This window comes from Psammomys obesus, unplaced genomic scaffold (assembly GCF_907164565.1).
Source record: "Psammomys obesus unplaced genomic scaffold, mPsaObe1.curated_primary_1811, whole genome shotgun sequence".
NCBI classification, from domain to species: Eukaryota; Metazoa; Chordata; class Mammalia; order Rodentia; family Muridae; genus Psammomys; species Psammomys obesus.
The window spans coordinates 19,425,111-19,447,503 of NW_026596034.1; the positions used below are offsets into that span (position 1 = coordinate 19,425,111).

Consider the following 22,393-nt stretch of genomic DNA (forward strand, 5'->3'; position numbering starts at 1 on the left):
CAGAAGCTGGGATGGGGAGGGGAGGTGAAGAAGGAGAGAAAAGCAGCTCAACTCAACTGAATAAGCCTCCGTTTCCTCATGTGCATCTTCTTCCTAACTTACAGAGTTGCCTAGAGCATTAAAGATGCAATAATAAATAATTAACATAAAACTGAAAACACAGGGTTCCATCCCAGACACGCAGTGGCCTCTCAATAACCACTTGAGTCAAACAGAGATGCAAAGAAAGTTATTATTTTTAGAGATTCCTGCTGAAACTGCTTGTTGCTCACTTTCCTTTTTCCAGTCTTGCTATAAGTCAGGCTTATAGAAATAAGCTTAGAAAATAAATGCTAACCCTGACACACTTATAATGATTAGGACCTTTGATTGGCAATTAGATGCATATGATTAACTTAATATGGGAAAAATAATTTGGTTGTTGCTTCATCCAGTTTGTTTGGAGAGAGTCATTTTCACAGTGCATGTCAAAAACGGTGATGAGGGGTCCTGGGTGCTCAGATATGCTGGAAAAACCAACTTCACATTTTGTTTAGTGAGCTCAGCATAAACAAAAGCGAAACAGGTAAGTCACACATAGCTCAGTGGTGTTGAGAAAGGGACCAACGGAACCATGAGCTGCCTGCTGTAACTATCCCAACTGAAATTTTCATTCATTAAACAATCTAAAAGATCCTTTGCAGAACTCCCTGGTGCAAACAGTCCTGAAATCAAGGTGGAAAGAAACTGTGAGAATCAGTTCTCAAGGCAAAGTGCTCTTTGTGGAAAATACAAGGATGAACTCAGAAAACAGTCTGCTAACTGTTCTGCACAGAGGCAGAGCCTTGTTTCCCCAAAGCAGATTCCCAACATAGCAATGTAAAATGCTAGGCTCATTTAGGAAGCTGAATCCCAGTTACCCCTCCCCCAGCCAGTGTGAGCACACATGTATTCTCCCATGCTCTCATCATACATATACACACATCCACGCACACATATTCAAGGTAGGTAAGAGCACACTAAAATGACAATGCCCAATTTGAAGCACAAGTAATAAAACATTAAGATCTATTTGATGTGATGAACGAAGGCTTACATGGTGGCTCCCTGTAACTAGGTCAGACACCAATTGGTAGTCAAGACCACAGGCCCAGACAGATTTAATGAGGAGGCAACCAAAGACAGAAGGTAGAAACAGTGCCCCAAGCACGTGTCCCAGACTCTGCAATCTGGAAGCAGCACCCCTTCCAAACCATCTCTCTCACAGAGAGACCAGAAGAAACTTTCTGAAGTTCCTGAGACACAGATCCATGGTCCTGGCCAAGCCAGCCACAGCTCTGGCTGCAGTGCACAGTGGAATACAAACTGAATCAAATGACAATCATAACCCAAGGAGAGAGGAGAGAAATAGTGTAACGGTGCTGAGCCGGCAGCTGCAAGGACACAAGCAGGACAGAGATCAAGGAGCAATGCCAAACGAAAGCCTGCAAAAGCTGGTCCCTTCTGCCAGGATCTGCAAGCCACTGTTCCATATCTGGCCTGCCTGTGCTGGGCAGGGTGACTGGCACCTGTGCATTGGCTGGCAGATGGAGGGGCCAGACCTGATAAATCCAGTGCCTACTCACTCTACCATCACAAGGTCACAAGCAGCAGTTGGCCACTTACAGTCATCCTAGAGGGTCAGAATCCCGCTACAGCGTTGAGAGTTCCAAAGCCTTCCTTCTCAGGGATCTCACACGTGGAAACAGAGGGCCATGGGACTGCGAGAGGACTCAGCCCAGCTTTGTTCTGCATAGCAGCCTCCCAGGATAGCTTGAGAGGCAGTCCCAGCCCCTGGCACTGCTAGCAGGCCTGTGAATGAACCACTGTGTGAGACACATACCCACTGCTAATGAGTCCCACACAGACGCAAGCCAGAGAGGCCAGTGCGTAGCTGTTACGGAAGAGGAATATAAGATGTAAACACTAGCGCAGTCGAGCGTAGAGCACACCTGGCACGCAGGACTCCTGTCCACAGAGGCTGCAGGACCTCAGCAGTCAGAGTTGGAAATAGCTATATTCCTCCTGCTAAAGAATCCCCACATCCTTTCCTAGCTCAGTTATCAGGACAGTGGCTGTCAAAATTACAAACGAACAGAGCAGCTCCCATTAACCATTGCTCCCCTTTTATTACTCCGAAGAATACTTTAACTGACAAATATCAGAAAGCTATATTCAGAATAACAAAGTACATAGCAATATAGCACTCAAACACAGAAGTGTTTGAAAGAAGTGGTAAGTTTGCTTTATAACTTTGAAATACGTTTAAATTTATTTGACGCAATTCTGCTGTAGACTGCAGGTCGTTAAGAACCAGAGAGCAGAGATTGGCTTTGGAGTGAGTAAACTGCAGGTATTTGAATTCCCCTTTAGTTTACTCACTGGATGTCCTCAGAAATGTCTCCACCGCCTTGTCTGGGAAACAGAGATTAACAGATTCTCTGTCACTTAGGCTGTCTTGTGAAGTTGACTGAGTTAACTGCTGAGGTGTACTCAAGTAAAGCTCCACGATGCCTACCACCTGCTTTGATCTCTGTCGCATCCTTAGGGTGGCTTCGGCCCAGCCAGCTGAGCTGATGAGCACACTCGGTTCTTTAGGTCTAACCAGTTATTGACATTTTAACAGCAGAGAGGTATGCATCGTAAAATGAGAGCAACTCCACAACGTTTCACTGGCTGAAAATTAAGAGGATTTAAAGAAAACAAGAAATACAACTTCCCGTAATTCCACCAGCTTCTCTTGCCTTCTCCCACAAGGATTCAGAAGGGAAAAGACGGAATATGTCTAAAAGCATGTGTATGTGTATCTATTAAATACACATTCCTACATTTTTCCCAATACTGTTTATGCTGCTACTATACTGTGTAGCCCCCTCTTAAATTATGTACCCAGGCAAACTCATTCATCCTCCCCATCCCATCCCATCCTGGTGCTGAGTCTGACCTTCCTCTGCTGAGAGGTGCTTCCGTGACTTTGGTGTGCCGGTAGGTCACCAGGGGCCTTTATTAAACCAATTCTACTCTAGGAAGCCAAAGCAGGGATCAGAGATCCTGCATAGCTTGGTAACTTCCCAGGAGACAGGAAGCAAGCCTTTGGTCCAGAGACAGCACTCCAAGAGAGTAAGGCCTTGCAGGAAGCTGATGCTGGGGTGCTGGGAGGAAGTTTCCACTGAAGTTTCATTTTGGTGTCTCTTTGATGTCAGGGCTGTTTCCTGACAAGGTGCAAACTCTTTCATTATTCATAAAACCGCTGTTGTTAAATCTAGGATTAAGTACTTGGACCCTGAGGTGGGAACAGTTGCTGTTTTGTTTTGTTCTAAATCAAGCAAATAGAATAAAGCAAATATCCACTGATTACCTGGCAACTGCCCTTTGGGGAGTTCATTTAACTTTCTTTTTCCCTTCTTTCTCTGCCTGGCTGCAGAATCAGAAGTAGGAAAGCCACAGAGGAGGTGCTGTGCTTCATTTCACATTGTCAGATCAGGGAGTAAATAAAGGGAAGGAGTGGCTGATGAGAGAAATAAAACATGCTCTCGTTCCATACACCTGAATTAAGTGCCTTTCCCTGGCCTCCTGAAAAACTCCAGGGAAGAAAAAGAAGAATTGAAGTGTAGATGAGGCTTCATCACTTGCTTGCTGCACAGTATCAGACAAGTAGACAACTGGATAAGCCTCTTTAAAAGCAAGTTGTTTGTTGTTTTTTGTTTGTTTGTTTTGTTTTCCCCAAGTCTGGAATATGACCCCAATAATGTTTACTTTATATAGACTAGACAGTTGTGAGCTGCCATATGGGTGCCAGGAATTGAACTAGGTTCCTCTGGAAGAGAAGCCAATGCTATTAATCACTGAACCATCTCCCCAGCCCCTACTTTATAAAATTATTGCTGGGAAATATCACACACATAAGAGCATGACATTACTTCTCCCCAAGCTGTTCAAAAGGCACCCAAGAGCTGTCCTCCGTAACACCCAGAGGAGCATCCCCAATGTGGGGCCTCTTTCTCAGATTATGATGTTTGTGTGGGAGAGAAACACAGAAGCAGAAAGATGAAAGAATGGAATGCCTTTCACTGAAGGCAAATGGAATGCCTTTCACTGAAATAAAAAGTTTTAGTAATACTTCCTAACTGTTGTGCATGATGTGGCAAACATTGTCAGAACAGGGTAAGCTGAGTTTCCCATCCTAAAGTAGAAATGTGGTTGATTTTTTTTTTATTAGAATCTATTTACCTGAAAAAAAATAAGAAGGGAAGAAAGTATTCCTTAACACACCACATGAATACATTTATTGCCTCCCTCCTGAAATTCTACTCCCTCTAACACATAGTTATTAGATCTGAGATCTGAACTGGCTGACTTCCCAAACAAAACAAACAAACAAAACTTGTGTGGCTGCTAATGTGTTTCCACACGTCATTTTGTAGTCATCATATCCATCCTGAACAACTGGCCAGGGTAAAAGAGACACAAAAATAAGGACTGAAAGAAAGGACTGGCAGTATACTTTCCTTTAATTCTCACAACTAAGAAGGACAGAGCACTAGTCAATATTTTTTCAATTCAAAATAAGACATAGAAACTCTGAAGGAACACTAGAAGAACCCACATGTGATAGTGGCTTTTTCAACGATCCTGTGCTAAATCTCTTTCCACGTGCCCTGTGGTGTGAGGGGCCTCTCCTCATCAAACCCTACTTATAAGACCATCTGTGTCTCTGTCCATGCAATCAAGTCCTCAGCCTCCACTCAAGCATTGTTGCAAACAGTCCTCTTCTTGATGCTTTTGCTCAAGGCTGTGGGCCACTGCAAAGACCCCTTCTTTCATTAGGGATTTCTCTGTCTAAACAGGATTTATGGTGATCCCTTGGCAAGGATCCGTGAATCACTGGCTTTCACAGGACAGCCAAAAGAGTGTTTCAGGAGAATCTACCTCTGACAGGCAATACAACTCTGAAGATTTATTCCCTTGGATGAAACAGGCATCGCCTGATGCTTCCAGGAGGCTGCAGCACTCTGCACAGGCAGTAAACACACAAGACAGTGTCAGGGCCACCAGACCTCTCCCAACTGGTGACCCTAGGGATTTGACCACCTTTTCTGAACAGCCGTCTCAGTTATTATACAGAAATGATGGTTTTCTATTGAGTCTGTCATGCATGCTAAATGGAACACACACACACATACACACAAAATCTTTATTTGTGGGCTGTGGTTTGATACAGGGAATCAGTTAATTGTGACAAAGGATATACAGCCTGAAATTACAGCATTGACAGACAACCTAGACCGTTGCCCTTACAGGGGAGCAGAAGCTATGAATGCTTAGCCCCAGGCTGAAACAGATCCCTACATCTGTACCCCCTGAGTGTTTCCCAAGGAATACTAGAGCCTGTCAAAGTGTAGTAACTACATTTCAGTATGAGAAGCATACATCGTACCTCCCTGCCTGGGCACTTGTTAAACCTGGGTTTCATTTATACGAAGTCAAGACGATTTCTTTGATTGGTCTCCTACAAACCTCTCTTCAAGTTTCTGCATCCCTCACTTAAAAAAGATATGACTTCCTTTGCTTTTTCTTCTCTGTTTCCCAAGTATGCTGATAAACCAGAAAGAAAGTCTTCCATCACAAGGTCACTGAGAGACAACTTTGGTTAGCATAACCTCACAGCCCAGCCTAGGAAAATGGAGACTAGAGAAACAGGTAAAAGCTGGAATAACACCTCCCTCCCTCCAGCTCATTCTTGGGAACATAAAATTTCTAATCCCATGAACACTTGGAAAGAGAGTTCTGGTCTGAGAAGTAATGGCTACCTAAGGTAGTCTGATGTAGGACGCGCCTGGCAGTAAATAGGGCTGAGATTTGCCTGGGCACATAGCCTATATACACTTGCCATTGCATGGAGTTATTTTAAGGAAGGAGGAGGGAGAAATCTTGTTGGGTTTCATCCTTCTGCAAACACTTCAAGCAAAGGTCATGAAATTGTAAAGACACCAGCATATCTACCTTCTGCCTCCACCATTCCAACATATGAGCACCTGAAAACCACTTGATCTCCCTAAATGTCAGTTTTCTTATCTGAGGAAAAAAGTGATATGGGCATCTTTATAGACGATTATATATGGATAAAATGAGATAATCGAAAAAAGAGCACGGCTTGTAGAAACTCATAATGTGTGTAGCTTCCTTCCTTAACTCCACAAAAGGAAAATTTATTTATTGTAAGTTGCATGTAGCAGAAAAATGAAATTTTAGCTTAAAGAGAACGACGAAACCAATAGAAATGATACTTCCTCATCTAACTACAACAGTGACACTAATGCACAGCACAATGACAACTGAGAGAAGGGAAAAGTAAAAACAAACTTAGCAAGTGTTACATATCACACACACGATATCGTAACGTGTTGCTCAGTGTCAAGGCAACGACATGAATTATGAGGTTTTGTAAAAAGATCCTTATGTGGATATACATCCAGAACAATGTGATTAAAGGAAGAAATCCTTTTAAATCAAATATTGAGTTATTACACATCTACAGAACTTGGAAACAAGAAATTTCACAAATGTTCAAGGGCGTCTGTAACACATTTTAGTGTTCTGCTCATCTACAAGTCACTGCAGTGTTTTCCTTGCCTGCTCCTCCTAATGATGAATCATATCCTTCTCTTGGTGAACCACAGAGACATCTGTATGTTATCTGTGTGTCTAAAGCCCATACAGATGTAGAGACACAGGTGCATAGTTTGCATAGATAGCCACTGTGTTATTTTGCTGTTTCTTGGGCTATGATCACTTTCCCTAGCTATAGCATTATTTCTCCACTCTGCTGGAGATTTTTATGTTCTGACAATACAGCAATGTCAAAGAATTCTCTCTGATGCTGGGGACAAAACATAGATAAACATGATTGTGTTTGTTCACAAGACTTTACAGTTTCTTGTTTTCACATTGCTAATTCTATGTAGAGGAAACAATTCACAGATACTAGTTAATAAATGTGCATGAAGTGATTGGGCTCAAAGCCTCTCACATTGCTTTTGAGGTGTGATACATATGTTCTCAGAGGCAACAAGCATATTTCCTATACCACTGACGACAGCATCAAAAATGATCCTTAGTGGCAGACCACTTCCTCTATAGACTAGACATTCTTTTGCTTTAAAACATAACGCAACTCCCCTCCCCCATGCTATGATACTGAGTCTTCCCGAGACCTTTCTAGAAAAGTTATAGCATGACATGGACTCCAACCCACTTAATAAAGGCTCATAATCTAAAAAAGATTTTGATGCTTACTCTTTTTTCAAGCAGTGCTTGACAATCAACTTCACACTGAAATGTATGAGGCAGGGAGAAAATAAAGATCTCTGGTATAGGCTCCTGAGAACAGCATCCCAGATTGATTCTAGATCTTCCATCCACAAGTAGGAGAGTAAAAAACAAACACACATAAAACAGGAGCAGGGTTGGAAGCAGAACTAATGCTACGTAGAAAACTTGTAGCAGAGGCTAATCTACAGCCCAGGGCTGCTGGCTGCCTGATGCCTGAGGTTAAACAAGGTATAACCCAGCCGCTTTAGTCTACCAGCCTAACAACAATGTCAAAATGCACTTCCACTTGGATATGAGAGGTGGCATGATCCCTGCCTAATTTGTATGTGTGGATTCCCACACTAAGAGTGAGTCGCCTGAGTCATGGCAAAAATTAGCAAAGTCAACTCATGAATTTTGATAGAACCTTTTACTTGATGAGGTGCAGCAAAATCCATTCAGGAAACAATTAGCAGTTCGTAGCATATCAGGTGCTGGGACACACACACAAAATGCAGTAATAGATCTCTATCTGCCTCATATCTGGGATTCCTGACATATTGCAGGGAGAAGGAGATAGTTGCCAGTGCATAGTTGGTCAGGAAGTTTCTCCAGCACAATCATTTAACCAAAGAAAGCCCCCAAAGGCAGACAAAAGCTCATGTCTATGAAGAGATAGAATGTTAAGTATGCTGTTTTTTACAACATAATTTGCTTTGGATTTTTCTGAGCAGAAAAATCTTTGAAATTTCTCTTTCTTTCTCTCTCTCTCTCTGTGTGTGTGTTGTCTTGAGCACACACATGATAAGCATGACACTACTAAAGTAACTTTACTTCAGCTCCATGCCAAGATGTTTTTAATGAAGGTATTAACATATTTCATGCACAATTATCTTTTGATTTCTAACAATGAAATTTATCATTTACTTTGCCTGTACAGATCTGCATGTGTGTGCCTTCATAAGTATATGCCTGAGCATTTTGTTTCCTAATCAGCATTCCATAGTGAATCTTGTAGACATTTTATTGCATTTTTTTTCCCTTTAACTCCATTAGCGTGGTTAGAAAATGAAACATGTTTCATTATCATGTGCTTCTTTACCTTCCTTGATGCAACTGAGTCCTGAGCCCTACAAAGTCACAGACAATAAGCTTAATTCCTTGAGGCAAGCAGATGTATTTATGTTGATGTTGCTTTATAGCCTAATCTCTGGAAGGCCTTGAAACAGTCATCTTCCTTGTTTATTGGTAGATCACATATGGATTCTTATCACCCACCCATTTCTTTCCCGTTTCTGTTTCTTTGGGAGGAATTAGTGGACTGGGTCCCTGGAAACCTATCTTTCCTTGGTTTAAATTCCTCATCTTACAGGGTGCTATTTGTATCCACATAATTTTTAGGTTTTATTTATTCCCATTGTTCTTATTACACACTAATGCTTACTCAGTGTCAAAATTTTAGAAAGTAAAATGAATAAATGAGAAAACAAACATTTTTCCACTGTTTTCTTCTGCTATTTTTTTTTAACACAATTGATATTTTTCTTATTCTATTGCACCTGACTGAATATGCACTCTGGGCATTTTCATGCATCTTTGGGAACCTTGCTTCTAATGGTTGTGTAATTGCCTGCCAAGGTGAACAAAAAACTATAGAACCGTCCAACACTATTGGAGTATGGATATTTTTTAAATTTTGCTATTAAAAGTAACAAAGCAGCAAATGTTTGTATATTAATCTCTGTCCTTACTCCTGCACATTCTTTTAGCACAGATGCTAAGAAGAGAAATTGCTGAGTCAAAAAGAGGTAGGATTTTAAAATTGTATACACATTAAAGAATATTTCCCAGAAATGATATTTTAATTATTGTACCTCCAGAAGTATAATGAGATGTACTTTGCAATCTCTTTCTCATCATAGTAGTAAAAAGAGAAGAAGAAGAAGAGGAGGAGGAGGAGAAAAGAGAGGAGGAAGAAGAGGAGGAAGGAGGAGGAGGAAAAGGAGGAACAGGAAGGGAAGAAGAAAGAAAAGAAAGCAAGAAAGCAAGCAAGCAAGAAAGAAAGAGAGAGAGAGAAAAAAAAGAAAGGTCATCATTTTAATCAATTTGAAGGAAGTAGGGAAGACATGAGGGGTGGAGAGACATGAGAAGTGTGGGGGTATTGTAATTACAATCTGATTTTTAATTAATGTAATTCAGCATGTGAAATAAAAGAGGATAAATCACTGGTCAAATACTCATTCTTTGATTAGTATCATGACAGAATATTATATATGTGTGTATGTAGAATATGTTAGTATTTTAATATTTTAATACTTGAACTACATGTTTCAGAGATTGGTACAAAAAGTTAAAAGTTGTCCCCAGACCAGGCAGTCAGTGCAATCAAAATAAAATGCTGACTTAAATGAGTAACTAAATGGCAACTGACACCCACATCTATTTAACAGTGTCCATCAAAATGCTGACTTAGGAGAGAGAGCAACAGAACCAAAATATCTGAGCAAAGAGATATTTTCTGATACTGATACTCCAAACAAAGACCACACATGGACATAACCTGGAACTCCTGCATGGATGTAGTCCAAGGCAGGCTCAGTCTCCAAGTGGGTACCCTAGTAATGGGAACAGGGGCTGTCTCTGGCATGACCTCAGTGGCTGGTTCTTTGATCACCTCCTGATGATGGGTCAGGGGGCACAGCCTTACCAGATCACAAAGAAGAAAATGCAGACAGTCCTGATGAGACCTGATAGGCTAGGGTCAGATGGAAGTGGGAGAGAACCTCTCCTATTAGTGGACCTGGGAAAGGTCATGGGGGGAGAAGAGAGAGGGAGGGCAGGATTGGGAGGGGCTAATTGAAGAAGCTATTTTCCCTTAATAAACCCAATAGTCAAATATCTCCATCTTTGCTACCTAAACACATTTTTCTTAGATTTGAGGAGGAACCAACTCATCAATGGGATGGGCACCAGAATGTGTGTCATGTTCCATCTCATCATTGTATCAGCCACTCCTACACTAACCAAGCTCAGCATGACATTCACTATGGTCAGCAAAATAGTGTATATCTATCCTTTGTCCTCACACTGACTACTAAAAGGTATCAAGATTGCCTCTTACTGTTCCTTTTACCCACACTCCCTAAATCGGAACTATCAGTGTAATGTCTTTGGAAAAGCATAGACTTTGTAGTAAACCAAACTTGTCCTCAAGAGTTAAACTCTGAAAGGTGGTTGCTGGGTAATTCAAGTAAGATATCACAGTGCCGTGTTGTCTTCATGAGGGCTTTCTGAGTTGCTCTTATGCTTTGAGAACTCTTATCTTTTCCATTCAAACTAGCCTTATTACTGAATCTTAGTTGATAAAAAAAATACTCTGACAAGTGAGTGACAAAGGGAGAATAAATTTGAAAAGACAACATTTTCCAAAAGCTCTCCTTACAAAGGGTCTAAGTGCCAGGCATATATGGAGGTTATATGACAACAAGAGAATTTACCAACGTTGCGTGCTTTTACAATAAAGTCCCCAGAATCAAGTAAGAAATAGTCTTATTCATGGATAAATAAATAAGTAAATTAAGTAAATAAACAGATAGATATAAATTAAGACAGTTCTGTGATCCAATTATCAGAAAACTAACAGGACAAGAAGTCTAATCTATAACTGTTCTTAAGTGGAGCCAACTTTTGTTCCTCAGGAGGTATTTTCTAGTGTCTAGAAATGCTTTTGATTGTCACAACTAGTAGAACTGCCCTACTCAAAATGTCAACAATGTGGACCATGAATATGTATGATAGAGAACAGCATTTCTTCAATGAGAGAGGTTAATGAGGGCACTCACAGATTAAATTAAATTGAACAGATCTACTTGGATATATAAAAAAAGGGAAACGTGTACTATAACAACTGGAAAAGTGCTCAGGGACAATGAAGGGTGATCACTACATTAGTGAAAAAAGCAGGTGTCCTTGTACATATAGAAGGCATCAAAGTGGTGGGCATGGTTAGCAGGATGACAGTGGCTTGAGGATGTTTGCCCAGTAGTGAGTCATTCACCTGGAAGGAGGGACTTTCAACTAAGAATTACCTCCATCAGACTGGCCTTTTAGTATGTCTGCAGGAATTGTCTTGCTTGCTAATTAATGTGGGAGGAATGAGCCTACTGTGGGTAGTACCCTCCCTAGGCAAAGAGCTCTGGGATATATGGAAAGGTAGCCAAGCATGAGCTGGGAAACGAGCCCTGAAAAGCAGTGATCCTACATGCTTTCTGCTTCAATTCTACAGTTCCTACTTTGTGCTTCTGTTTTGGCTTTTCTAAGTAATGAACTTTAACCTGCTTCCTTCTCAAGTTGCTTTTGGCCGTGGTTTATCATAGCAACAGAAAAGCAAACTAGAACAATAGTTTAAAATACTATTAAATAAAAAGCATGGTTAAAATTCTACAAACTAAAAAGCTTTCTCTTCTCACCATGGCTAAGGAAATTAATTGATATATAGGTGCAAAATTGCAAAATCATCACTAATGGCTCATACACTTCATCTCTGAAGTCAGAGAGGCAGAGAAGCACCATGCATTCCACCTTTACTAATCCAGCTTACTTCCTCTGTAAGTAAGCTGAGTGGCTGTAATTTCTGCATGGGGCTGTTGGGGGTAAACTGTCTCCTCTTTTGCAGAAGGTCCTTAGGCTCTATTCTTACTGATATCCATTCTGTTCTGTTTAGTTGTTGAAATTCATCATCTTTTAGACACAACTAATACTTCCCATTTGAAATGAGGAAAGCCAGGGTGAAAGGATGATGGTCATATCAATGGTTACATGTCGTACAGTTTTCTTTCAGTCTTTGCTGATTACTGGGTCCTTTAAAACATTTTCCATTTGTTGTCTTGTTTAATGTTCAAAATTGCCATGTGAAAGAAAGCTACCAACGTTACTCCTCTTCATGTATAAAAAGTAAGGTTCCTGGATAAAAGTAAGGTTCTTGGATATTCTTTAACTCTCCTAAAAGCGACACAGCTGGTAAATGTCAAAACCAAGATTCAACTCCATTAGCTTCAGCTTAGAAACCTGTCATCTAGTTTAAGGCCCAATAGGTCTTGTCATGCCATTTTGTTGCTGCTTTTAGGAGAATAAGCCATTACCTTCTGAGTAGAGCCATTACCTGTTTTTAAGGCAGTATTTGCTTCTGACATTGATTCTAAAATTTCTTACATGGCTATAAAGCCAGGGAGAGTCTCTAACAGGAATTGTGGTAGGAAAGAAGGTGATGTCTCATCTTTGGCACACATTGATGAGGTAGACGACTGGGTAAAGGGAGGCTTGCCAGTAGTTCTGAAGGCCTCAAAATTATACTTTAGACTAGTGGTTACAAAACATCAAAAATCTCCAGTTACCCGAGTGGACTTCCTTTTCATGATGCTAGAGACTGCACCCCAAACTCTTATATGCTAGACAAGTTTCTGCTCCACTGAGCTATACTCCTACTCCCTAAAGTAGCTTTCAGTAATGACACCAATGGTTTCTGACTCCTCAAACCAGAAGGTGATTGCAAAAAGTGTCCCAAGACCATACTCCCAGGGGATATAGACACTGTTGATGCAGGAAGCTCAGTGTCAAATAACCGCATCTAGGTCCATTTCTAGTGGTACTGTGAAATTAGAATCCATATCCACCTTTGTGCTATAGCTTACGTAAGATGCATTAACCCTCAAAGGCTCTTGTGTGGAAGGTGTGGGTCCTTGTTGGTAGATGCAGTTAGAGAAAAATAATGAAACCATAAGGTCTCTGTTTAGACAACAAGTTAATTCACTGGTGGATGGAAAATTGAATGGACTACTGGAAATTAGTAGATCTGGGGATACAAAACAAGTGACATTTTCCTAGGGACATATTGTTTCTTTTTTCCTCATTGTCTGTTTCCTGGCTGCCCTGAGATTACCACTTTCCCCTGTCATAAACTTCCATTTTGATATTCCTGACTTTCCCACCATAAACTGAAATGTTTTGTCATCATAAACCTTTCCTGCTGCAAATCATTGTCTTCCAGATACTTTGTTACAGAGCTGAGATGTTCTGATTAACATGCTCTGTATGAATATGAAAGAGTCTAAAGAAAGCTACTTCCTATTCAATAAAGAATGAAACACCAGAGGGGGAAAAGCTTTCTGTAAGTGAAAAGGACCATGTCCACCACTTCTTAAGTTAGAAACCCCCACACTCACCTGAAATCATGATATGAAGGTAGTTTTTCAAAGACCATTTCCAGTCACAGAAGGTAACTCTTCTAGAAAATTCCTTTGAAACAAGGCCCCTATATAAGGTTGAATTAGATGGTCCACAGGCATCTTGTATAAAAAAAAGACAAGCCCCAATGCACAAAAAACAATAGGCCTACAGCTCTCACTGTAAAAGCTTCAGTGTAGTCTGGAGATTGAACACCGAACGGCATTAAATATTCTAGGTCCATAGCGGAGAGTAAAAGAAGAAATGCACTAAAAATTTTCATGGAAATTTTAAATTAAACCGATTTCAGGACTTTCAGAGTGAATTTTATATGAGGTAAAAAATGATAGCATTTGAGATGAAAGAGAAGCTAGACCCACACACTCGGTAATCTTTTGATTTAGGAAAGGTTTCAGAGTTAAGTGTGAATGGTAAATGTCCCAGATGATGGGTACTTGGTAATCGGAGCTATTAATTTTGATGTTGGCAGAGGTATTGCTTCTTCTAGCAATGCTAGTAACAGAGCCCAAGTAATGTCAACATCTTAATCACTTTCCATTTCTTTCTGAATCCATGGAATTTAGTTTTATTCTTTTGCTTCCTCTTAGGAATAATGAAGTGTCAGCAGCCTTGGAGGATATTCAAGCCGTTTTGTATAATAAGTGTTTGCTGCAGTTTATAGGAATATGCAATTGAGTTAATGGGTTGGAGGGAATATATTCACTGGCTGTGTGTGAACCCTGGTTCAAACGATGAGAAGGTACGAGACAGAAAATGCTAGATTCCAATTCCAGTTGCTCACCTTGTGCTGCTGTGGTGAGCAAATCCTGCTGTTGTCACTTTAATGAGCATTGCTACAAATAATCTACATCTAAAAACCATGAATGACTAGATGCAAGAAGGGAGAGGTGTGCAAATCAGTGAATTACAGTAAATGAATTGATTGTAAATCACTTAGCATTGTATCAGAGCTGATGCCCAATACTGTGATTAAGAATATTTAATGTTAATATGTTTTGTGAACAGTGCTTAATTGGGTCCTCCTGTCTAGAGAAATAAAGTATCATTTAGCTGTAGCTGAACCCTTTACAAGGAGACATTACATGTAGCCATTTTAAACATAGGAACAATGTCTGTATATGATGCCTGTTCTCTGAAACTTTTTTAGTTTAAAATAATAACCATCGTTAAACAACATGTTTAACATATAGGAGTTTAAGATAAACTCAGTTATTAAAATATTTTAATGAGAATAAACAGTGGCTTCTTGGATTAGTTGCATAAAGGAACTGTTACTATTTAAGAATTTACTTTAAGAAAGAAACATGTTCACATTTATGTCTAATCAATAAAAAACACTTAATAACTTTCTCAGCTTTATTAAAATAAAATCTATAAGGCATTAAAATCACTTGGATGGACTTTGCATACATATCTTCATGTGTGTGTGTGTGTGTTCCCTAGAGTATACAGAGTCTGGGCACCAAATAAGATTAATAGCCTATATGCATTTAGATTCAAGAAAAATAGTCAAGAGCCCCCTAATACTGATCCTATTCCTCTCTGTAGAGACTTAGCACTTTCCTTTTTTTCCCTATCAGATCAGTACTATATTAAATTCTGTCATTTTTTCCATTTAAAAAATATTCAACACTTCCATGTAGAGTTCAAAACATGGAAACTGCATGTACAAATTTGGTTTTGACTTATTTTTTTGCCTCTATCTTCTTTGTCATGCTCATCCTGCATTGTTGGTGGTCTCACTCTAGTCCTCTCTTAATAAAATGGTAACTAATAATTAAAATGACAACTGATACCATTGCATAGAGCTCAAAATCCTGGACTCCAAACCACAGGTTCTTAGTTAAGAGGTACATTCCTATGACGTCAATGGGTCTTGTTTTCCTAAAGGTAAAAATAATTATTCAAGTAGGAGATGATAAAAATGCCAAGCCGATGACAGTAATTGTCCAGGCTGTTGTCTGAGACAGGTGACTTCCTTTTAAAGAAGGTAGGTCACATTTTCTAAATAACTAAACTCAAAGTCATTACAAAAATAAGAGTTTTCTTGCAAAACAACAACAAAAGCAAAACAAAACAAAAGTATATGTCTCAATACAGCAAATAATTTGAAGCCATCCTGTGTTTGAATAATATGAAATGTCTTTTCAGTGTTCTCTCCTCAAGTTCCAATAGCCCCTGTGAAAATGCTTTTGATGGTTTTTAAACCATCAAAAAATGGGAAAGTGACTAATTATGCAAGAATTACTCTCATGACTTCTCCCATTCTCATGAGGCATGCTGTGTTTAAAAAAATAATAAAGGATTTGTAACTGTTAGCTATCAGCACTTCATGTAACTTTTGATTCAAGTAACAAATAGCATTTCAGCAACTATGTGTTCATTATGCTACGAAATTGCCAAGGAAAGAAGCCAATTCTAATGAATTGTAACCATAGTTTCTTTGGGTATTACATATTAGAAGTGGGTAGCACTTTAAATTATGGTACACAAAACAGCATATAATTAATTCTGAATAAAAGATAATGTATTCTTGCTAAATACGAGTTATTTTAAAAATCTCTTAATGAAGAACTAAGCATATGCTGTGTTGCACTGTGAAAATGTTCAGCATATGCCGTTACAGCCAACATTTCACATTTATTATTATATTTATTTTCAATAATAATATATTATTTTAAGTGAACACAGGGGAAAAACTTAATCGCTAACATTCTGAATGTGGAAAATATATGCAAATTACAGGAAACTTTTTGGCTCCCCATAAGTTGTCACTAAATAACTTTTTGATGACATGGTGAGATTGCAATTTGCAATCGAATGAGAAAAATGGAAAAGTCTGTTACTTTTAAATCACAGAACATATGCACAACGAATTTTAAAATTCAGATATGGAGATAAACATTTCTATTCTGAAACCTGACATGTTCTGAGTTTTCATGGAAAAGCAAAGCTTAAACCTAGATGATGAGTTTCACAGGATTGACCCTGGGTTCATTACTCCCTTTATGATATTGTGTTTGTGAAAAAAAAATTCTATTTTGAAGGTTCTACCCTTGAAATCACAGAGCATACTCTACCTCCCAATTGATCAGAAGCCTCATTCCTTATTCTGTCTTACTCATTACTAATAATGATAAGGTAAGATTTGGTTTGGCCAAAGTTTTACTTTTTAGCTTTATTTTTCACATATGTATCTTGACAGCATCTCATGTACCTATAAGCCAACGAAGTGACTATGCTCCTTTTTGACCTTCCTTTGAGACACTTAGCGTATTATAATAAAGTGATTGTTCCAAGGCCCATTTCATTCATGATTATACTTTCATCCTTCCTCCAGCTCTCTCAAGAGTATCTAAAGAAACACAATAAAACAAGCTTTCTAAATTCATGTATGCTTTTGATTCTTGTTGCATTTTAATTTGGGGGGGGGAAGGGAGACAATATCACAAATGCTTCAAATTAAAATCTTTCTATAATCCATGTTTCAGCTTCTTTTTCTAGTAGACTGGTCACAAAACCACCCAAACCATCGAAATGATCTGACCTGAAACTAGCAAAGTTTCTGTTTCATTCTTTTCCGGTTACTCTAGGTTCGATTTGTTTTCAGTTATATTTGCTACATTAAGTACTGTTATGCAACAATGAAAAAACAGAAAAGTTTAGAATTTTAAAGAAAAATTTAAAAATAAAAACTATAATCAGGCATATCAGTGCTGTAAATTTCTGCTGGTGTTTGGTCATAATTTTTTAAATCATCTATATAGACAGTGTAAAGAATTGAGTAGGATTGAATAAATAATTCAATGGCCTACCCTATACCATTTAAGATGTTATTTAAACATGGGTCCATTTATGTCTTTATTATACCCAGTGAATGAATCACTGCTTATCATAACATATGTAATTTGCCTAACTGACCCTTCTGGTTGATTTCTAGGTTTTCTTTCCTTTTGGGGGCACATGTATATTTTGGCTACTGCTGGGGTTTTTTGTTTGTTTGATTGGTTTGTTTGGTTAAATTGTGACAAAATAGGGTAATCTTGGTAAAGGCAACCTGGCTGAGAAAATACTTTCCTCATATTGGCCAGTAGGAAAATCTGTGGGACATTATCTCATTTAAAGATTGATGAGAGAGGGCCCAACCCACTGGAAGAAGGGTTATCCCTGGGCACGTGGGTCTGGGCTGTATAGAAAAGCAGTCTGAGCATGGCCTGGAGAGAAAGCCAGTAAATAGACCTCTGTTTCAGTTCCTGCATCCAGTTCCTGTCCTGAGATCCTGTCCTGGCCTCCCTCAGTGATGGAATGTGATGTAGAAGAATAAGACAAATGAATCTTTTCATCCCCAAGCTTCTTTGGTCATGGTCTTTACTATAGCAATCGATATCAAGCTGGGACAGGCAATTTGTTTTAAAAAAGCTTATTATTATTAGTAGTAGTTGTTGTAGTGTGTGTGTGTGTGTGTGTGTGTGCGCGCGCGCACGCGCGCACGCACTGGCGCGGGCCCGCGTGTCTGAGTGTGTATCTGTGTGTCTGTATGCCCTGGCTCACATGTAAAAATTAGAGTAAAACATTGTGGAGTCAGTTATCTACCACCTCTATGTGAATTTGGGGAGTGAAACTTAGGTGGTCAGCATGCACAGTTGGAGTGAAAATACCTATGCCTACCGAAGCATCTCACTTTCCCATTGCCAGCTTTACAAAATATTTCCAAAGCTATTTGCTTAGTGTTAATTTCAGAAGATTGTGCCATGGTTGCAATGAAATACCGTAAAAATGTCATTACTTCATAATAATTGGGTAGCTTTTTATTACCTAGACATTCATCCTTAGCATTTTTGTGTATTATTTTGATGGTTTCATAGTCTAACAATGTCTCTGAGGTCCACATCACTTCAGATCATCTTTGTTACAACAGTAGAGAGAGAGATTTGTTTCTACATATCTCCTTAGCTTGTAGATTAGTTCTTGCTACAGGAAAATTCTAGTCAGTTAAGCACACTGAACTCAGTTCAGGAGCATAGTAAATGTTCAGGAAATGTTTACTAAATTGATTAACAAATCTTGAAAGTTGTGTATCAAACTCCATCTTTTTCTTAACTATAGAAATGTGTTTCTTACTGAAGTTTCTAAGATGTATCACTATTTATTTTCCTTTATTTATGTCTTGACATATTCCACAAGAATTTAGGGCAGAGGAATTGCTAGCTAAATCAATTCTGTCTGCTACTGCTGAGACTCATTTACATAGGAGGAAAAGAAAACCTACTCTTTAGATACATGTTTAACTGGTTTTGCAATGATGCAGAGGTAGGTCAAACCATAGCATCTCCTATGAGAAATCTTTCTATGCTCCTTTAGCTAAAAGGAGCCATACATCTTGCATTTTGCTTGATGAGTCCATCTGTTTCCTTCATAACACATAAGAGAGTCCTGCATGACTAATCCCATGATACTTTTCACACAACGCAGCGGTCATAGATGTTATCAGTACTGTCCACTGACTTACCCCTGCCCCATGGTCTACAGCAGCCCCTCAGAAATGGAAAGTACTGTAGGTCACACTTTCAAAAGAGGCCATTATTTAAAAATATGTGCAAGCAGATGTCCCAAAAGAGAAAATGCCTTACTAAGGTTTGAGTTAAAAATAACAGAATATAAATAAGAATCTAAAATCCCAGACTCCTAAACCATTGTTCTTCCCATAGCTTCCAAGCAGTGACACCTTCTGAGCCTCTGAACCCAGAAATAAAGTAACCTGGGCCAAACTGAGAGGAACCTATTTCATATACTCTAAGTGGCACTATTCAACCCTTATCAAATATAATATTTTGTATTTTCATCAAAAACTGAACAAGATTGAGAACCCATTATCTGCCACTAATTATTGTCCAGGACACCTCAGAGTATGAATGAGTCTAGGAACATGCCACAGACAGGTGACATGAGCAGACCAAAAGCCAGGTGTCTATCTACTCACTTTAGAAATGTATTTTCTGTGTTCTCTTGTAACTCAGCTTAATTTTTCCCCATACTCCTGCATAGATTCAATATCCATGATTCTACACTGGTTATGTTGAGTCTTCCCTTTCATTTGAGAAACATTCCCTATGAAAGTAGCCAATAAAAAATAAATAAATAAAAAGAAAATAAAAGAAAAAGAACATTGTGTTCAAGGTATTTATATGGGAATGTGATTTGATTTTTGTCAAAAAGTCACAAAGCATCCAATATTTTTTTTTTAATATTTATCTTTTCTTTTTTGAAAAATTCAAGGAAAGGCTGCACAATCAAAACCCACCTGGACCCTGTACCTGCTTATTATTTTTGTCTGAGACCCAAAGATTCTTCACTGCATGGAAACCTACTCCCTTGTATATGCAAACAGAAATGCCTTGTCTATAATTACAAGGAAGAGTAATGGATGCAGGAAGTCAAAGCTGCTGGGGATTTGACATCAGCAGACTCTGCACAGTGTGTAGCTCTCTTGGGCATTTCTATTTCTGCTCCCACCTCTACTCTGCCAGTGGTCCATTTCATCTTCTCTCCCGAGAGGAGGCTATAAGGGGGTTAAGAAACATAGAAAATGAAGACCAGAGAGGCTGGGACTGCAGAAGTTCTTTTAAACCTCCATAAAAGGTTTTTGAGATGGGCATAGATGGCTATGCTTGGTCTCTGTGTGAATTAAATAAATACATATGCAGTTTTCTGATTATTCTTGGATTCTCACTGGTAGTGTTGGTTCTTCATAAGGATCCTTGGGGGAAGTTCCCCTGGCATCATTTGTTAAGCAACCAAGTGTTCACCTGAAGAGGAATTCATTTTCACTTGGTGGTAGCTCTCTTGCTACTGCTATTTCTTTGGTTGCTCTGGTTACAAGCAAACAATGTTCTATACCATAAATAAAGGTGCATTTTCAAACAGAGGTCTTCAGTCCATCTCTCAACTTCATTTTTACATCACTTCCCCTCACACTGACTTCTACAAAATGTCCATTTGCTGAAGTCTCAGCTCATTGCTGCTATTTATGAAAGCTACTTCAATTCCTTTTTAGAGCAGAAAAAAAAAAAACTGTAAATAAAAAGACAAGCACTTAGACCTCCCTGGTTGGACTTTTCTCATGGCCAGCTGCTGGAAATCCAAACCCATTTCTCTTGGGAGGCCTGCACAGATTTAGTTAAAGCCAAACAGCAAGTTTTTTTCTCAGGCATTCTTAGTTTGAAAGCCCTTGTACTGAATACACACCTGGAAGATACACTTAAGAGTTGAAAAATTATAATTTCAATTATTTAACATTCAGTAAGGTTTTTATGTGGCTTCAAATATGTATATTACTGTGCACATCAGAATAAAAGTTTCATGTGAAGGGTATTGCACTTCAAACTATTAGCACTTGGACACTGGAGGCTATGTTGATTTCTAAAGTATGTGCACTTAGAACCCAGGACTTTGGCTATTGCATATTAGATACGTTGATAGGTAAATAGATGATCAATAAAGTAACTGTTACATACATGTGTGTTCTCACAACCCTATGTTCATATGTCTGTATCTAACTTGCCAACACACTGACTTAGTAACTCCCAGGTAAACCTTATCAAAATCTATGAAGCAGCAAACTAATATTTCCTGCTTACTTTCCCATACGTCTCAGCTCATTGCTGTCATTGGTGAAAGCGACTTTCCCATCCTATACTGTGTCCAGGTCTTCCTCATGCTTCTCTCTTTCATTATGCCTCTTTAAGGCTTAGAGTGACATCACAGTGAGGTTGAAGACAGAATTGCACATAGCTGGTTATATACAGAGATGCCTCCTCCAAGAGGAAAAAGCCAATCAGAATTGGAGAACAGTGTGGTTTGCATTCCTTTCTACCTATAGATTTTGATATTCTGATTTCACTAGCTGAAACAAAATTAGGATTAGAAAAAAAGTCATGAACTGTGTAGAATGATTAAATGTTTTATGCTGAGATTTGAGCCTAGGATATTGTATATGTTAGGCAATATACAATGAACAATATACTACTGATCTCTCTCCAACAGGAGGCATGGCCCAACTTATATATTAACTTTCCTAAGCTACAAATCCCAATAATAAAATCAAGTACCAAGTTATATGTTGTAAACAGCATCCATTTTCTTTCTATCTTAAGAGAATTTACTTTAGATAATTGGGATCGTTTTGATCCCAAGAGATGAAAAGTACTTTGAGCAGAACTGAGCCCTCCCTGAGACAGTGAACATCCATCCTCCTGTGGACTACAGCTTCATGCCATGTGTCCATGGTCTTCTTTATCATGCCTGTCTGCCTCTTCTTCAGATCTCAGACCTGTCCAGCAAATCTCATGCTGGGGTATGAATTCGCCTACCTAGTTCATATGCTGAAACATGATTTGCAATGTAGCAGAAGACCTTCAGGGAGGTGATGAGTTATAAAGGTTCTGGTCTCTAATTAGTGTACTTAGAGAAGAAACCTGAGGGAATGTGTGTCCACCATGTAAAGCATAATCTTGAAAAACTGGGCTTCAGTGGACAGCAAATGCTCACCACCTTGCTATTGGATGTTCCAGTCATAAGAGCTGTAGTCATTTAAAATATCTGACATAAATAACCCACTCTGAGCATTTTTATTTTATAAAAGCACCACATGGGCTTAGACATACAGTTAGTTATTAGACAAACCATACACACCACTATGGTTTGTACTGTACTAGAACTGTTACCAATACACTGTGTGTGCATGTGCCTGTACGTGTGTGTGTGTGTGTGTGTGTGTGTGTGTGTGTGTGTGTGTGTGGCGGGACGAATTTCCAACTGGAGA

The 22,393-nt window shown here is 39.0% G+C and overlaps 1 protein-coding gene across 2 annotated transcripts in view; it reads right to left on the reverse strand.

Annotated features, from left to right (window-relative positions):
- Positions 1–22,393, reverse strand: part of Cdh11 (cadherin 11) — a 160,981-nt gene that overhangs the window by 110,938 nt on the left and 27,650 nt on the right. The window contains exon 1 of one of the 2 annotated variants that reach the window (XM_055621407.1): positions 1,645–1,705. The exons of the other annotated variant lie outside the window; for it this stretch is intronic. The gene's annotated coding sequence lies outside the window, so the exon portion shown is untranslated. Of the gene's footprint in view, positions 1–1,644; positions 1,706–22,393 lie in introns of those variants that run through there. 2 annotated transcript variants of the gene reach the window in all.